The sequence below is a fragment of the Arachis stenosperma genome, chromosome 7 (assembly GCF_014773155.1).
Source record: "Arachis stenosperma cultivar V10309 chromosome 7, arast.V10309.gnm1.PFL2, whole genome shotgun sequence".
Classification (NCBI taxonomy): Eukaryota; Viridiplantae; Streptophyta; class Magnoliopsida; order Fabales; family Fabaceae; genus Arachis; species Arachis stenosperma.
In genome coordinates, this window is record NC_080383.1 from 48,063,753 (window position 1) to 48,067,782 (window position 4,030).

General features: G+C 44.1%; 1 non-coding gene across 1 annotated transcript; it reads left to right on the plus strand.

The window, feature by feature from the left end:
* Positions 1 to 3,357: 3,357 nt before the first annotated feature.
* On the plus strand, positions 3,358 to 3,465 carry LOC130942628 (small nucleolar RNA R71). The gene has a single exon (XR_009071193.1). It is a non-coding gene; the product is annotated as a small nucleolar RNA R71 (small nucleolar RNA).
* Positions 3,466 to 4,030: the final 565 nt, after the last annotated feature.

The window sequence follows — 4,030 nt, forward strand, 5'->3', positions numbered from 1 at the left end:
TGTCCACTCCAACTGAATAACAGAGATGACAAATGAGATGAGGAAAGGCTAACCTTGCTAAGGTAGAGGACTTGTCCGCCACCTTATAGAGTTCTTGGGCTATAACCTCATGAACTTCCACTTCTTCTCCAATCATGATGCTATGAATCATGATGGCCTGGTCTAGAGTAACTTCGGACCGGTTGCTAGTGGGAATGATTGAGCGTTGGATAAACTCCAACCATCCTCTAGCCACAGGCTTGAGGTCATGCCTTCTTAGTTGAACCGGCTTCCCTTTTGAATCTCTCTTCCATTGGGCGCCCTCTTCACAAATGTCAGTGAGGACTTGGTCCAACCTTTGATCAAAGTTGACCCTTCTTGTGTAAGGATGTTCATCTCCTTGCATCATAGGCAAGTTGAATGCCAACCTTACATTTTCCGGACTAAAATCCAAGTATTTCCCCCGAACCACAGTAAGCCAATTCTTTGGATCCGGGTTCATACTTTGGTCATGGTTCTTAGTGATCCATGCATTGGCATAGAACTCTTGAACCATTAAGATTCCGACTTGTTGAATGGGGTTGGTGAGAACTTCCCAACCTCTTCTTCGGATCTCATGTCGGATCTCCGGATATTCACTTTTTGAGTGAAAAAGGGACCTCGGGGATCACCTTCTTCAAGGCCACAACTTCATAGAAGTGGTCTTGATGCACCCTTGAGATGAATCTCTTCATCTCCCATGACTCGGAGGTGGAAGCTTTTGCCTTCCCTTTCCTCTTTCTAGAGGTTTCTCCGGCCTTGGATGCCATAAATGGTTATGGAAAAACAAAAAGCGATGTTTTTACCACACCAAACTTAAAAGGTTTGCTCGTCCTCGAGCAAAAGAAGAAAGAAGAGAGTAGAAGAAGACGAAATGAGGAAGAAGGGAATGGCTTTGTGTTCGGCCAAAGAGGGGGAGAGGTGGTGTTTAGGTTGTGTGAAAATGAAGGAGGGAAGAGGGGTTTATATAGGAGAGGGGGGCTTATGGTTCGGTCATGTAAGGGTGGGTTTGGGTGGGAAAGTGGTTTGAATTTGAAGGGTGAGGTAGGAGGGGTTTTATGAAGGATGGATGTGAGTGGTGAAGAGAAAGATGGGATTTGATAGGTGAAGGGTTTTTGGGGAAGAGGTATTGAGGTGATTGGTGAATGGGTGAAGAAGAGAGAGGGTGGTGGGGTTGGTGGGGATCCTGTGGGGTCCACAGATCCTGAGGTGTCAAGGAAAAGTCATCCCTGCACCAAATGGCATGCAAAATCATGTTTTGAGCCAATTCTGGCGTTAAACGCCGGGCTGGTGCCCATTTCTGGCGTTTAACGCCAGGTTCTTACCCTTTCCTGGCGTTTAACGCCAGTCTGGTGCCCCTTTCTGGCGTTAAACGCCCAAAATGGTGCCAGACTGGGCGTTAAACGCCCACCTGCTAGCCTTACTGGCGTTTAAACGCCAGTAGGTTCTTCCTCCAGGGTGTGCTGTTTTTCTTCCTGTTTTTCATTCTGTTTTTGCTTTTTCAATTGATTTTGTGACTTCTTATGATCATCAACCTACAAAAAAAAACATAAAATAACAAAGGAAAATAGATAAAATATAATTATTGGGTTGCCTCCCAACAAGCGCTTCTTTAATGTCAGTAGCTTGACAGAGGGCTCTCATGGAGCCTCACAGATACTCAGAGCAATGTTGGAACCTCCCAACACCAAACTTAGAGTTTGAATGTGGGGGTTCAACACCAAACTTAGAGTTTGGTTGTGGCCTCCCAACACCAAACTTAGAGTTTGACTGTGGGGGCTCTGTTTGACTCTGATTTGAGAGAAGCTCTTCATGCTTCCTCTCCATGGTGATAGAGGGATATCCTTGAGCCTTAAACACATAGGATTTTTCATTCACTTGAATGATCAGTTCACCTCCATCAACGTCAATCACAGCCTTTGCTGTGGCTAGGAAGGGTCTGCCAAGGATGATAGATTCATCCATGCACTTCCCAGTCTCTAGGACTATGAAATCAGCAGGGATGTAATGGTCTTCAATCTTCACCAGAACATCCTCTACAAGTCCATAAGCTTGTTTCTTTGAATTGTCTGCCATCTCTAGTGAGATTCTTGCAGCTTGTACCTCAAAGATCCCTAGCTTCTCCATTACAGAGAGAGGCATGAGGTTTACACTTGACCCTAAGTCACACAGAGCCTTCTTGAAGGTCATGGTGCCTATGGTACAAGGTATTGAAAACTTCCCAGGATCTTGTCTCTTTTGAGGTAATTTCTGCCTAGACAAGTCATCCAGTTCTTTGGTGAGCAAAGGGGGTTCATCCTCCCAAGTCTCATTTCCAAATAACTTGTCATTTAGCTTCATGATTGCTCCAAGGTATTTAGCAACTTGCTCTTCAGTGACATACTCATCCTCTTCAGAGGAAGAATACTCATCAGAGCTCATGAATGGCAGAAGTAAATCCAATGGAATCTCTATGGTCTCATTTTGAGCCTCAGATTCCCATGGTTCCTCATTAGGGAACTCAGTGGAGGCTAGTGCACGCCCATTGAGGTCTTCCTCAGTGGCGTTCACTTCCTCCCCTTCCTCTCCATATTCGGCCATGTTGATGGCCTTGCACTCTCCTTTTGGATTTTCTTCTGTATTGCTTGGAAGAGTACTAGGAGGGAGTTCAGTAATTTTCTTGCTCAACTGCCCCACTTGTGCCTCCAAGTTCCTAATGGAGGACCTTGTTTCAGTCATGAAACTTTGAGTGGTTTTGATTAGATCAGAGACCATGGTTGCTAAGTCAGAGGGGTTCTGTTTAGCATTCTCTGTCTGTTGCTGAGAAGATGATGGAAAAGGCTTGCCATTGCTAAACCTGTTTCTTCCACCATTATTGTTGTTGAAACCTTGTTGAGGTCTCTGTTGATCCTTCCATGAGAAATTTGGGTGATTTCTCCATGAAGAATTATAGGTGTTTCCATAGGGTTCTCCTAGGTAATTCACCTCTTCCATTGAAGGGTTCTCAGGATCATAAGCTTCTTCTTCAGATGAAGCATCCTTAGTACTGCTTGGTGCATTTTGCATTCCAGACAGACTTTGAGAAATCAAATTGACTTGTTGAGTCAATATTTTATTCTGAGCCAATATGGCATTCAGAGTGTCAATCTCAAGAACTCCTTTCTTCTGATTAGTCCCATTGTTCACAGGATTCCTTTCAGAAGTATACATGAATTGGTTATTTGCAACCATTTCAATTAGCTCTTGAGCTTCTGTAGGCGTCTTCTTCAAATGAAGAGATCCTCCAGCAGAGCTATCCAAAGACATCTTGGACAGTTCAGACAGACCATCATAGAAAATACCTATGATGCTCCATTCAGAAAGCATGTCAGAAGAACATTTTCTGATTAATTGTTTGTATCTTTCCCAAGCTTCATAGAGGGATTCTCCATCCTTCTGTCTGAAGGTTTGGACTTCCACTCTAAGCTTACTCAATTTTTGAGGTGGAAAGAACTTTGCCAAGAAGGCATTGACTAGCTTTTCCCATGAGTCCAGGCTTTCTTTAGGTTGTGAGTCCAACCATGTTCTAGCCCTGTCTCGTACAGCAAAAGGGAATAGCATAAGTCTGTAGACCTCAGGGTCAACCCCATTAGTCTTGACAGTGTCACAGATTTGCAAGAATTCAGCTAAGAACTGATGAGGATCTTCCAATGGAAGTCCATGGAACTTGCAATTCTGTTGCATTAGAGAAACTAATTGAGGCTTAAACTCAAAGTTGTTTGCTCCAATGGCAGGGATAGAGATGCTTCTCCCATAGAAGTCGGGAGTAGGTGCAGTAAAGTCACCCAGCACCTTCCTTGCATTGTTGGCATTGTTGTTGTTTTCGGCTGCCATGGGTTCTTCTTCTTTGAAGAATTCGGTTAGGTCCTCTGCAGAGAGTTGTGCCTTAGCTTCTCTTAGCTTTCGCTTCAAGGTCCTTTCAGGTTCAGGGTCAGCTTCAACAAGAATGCCTTTGTCTTTGTTCCTGCTCATATGAAAGAGAAGAGAACAAGAA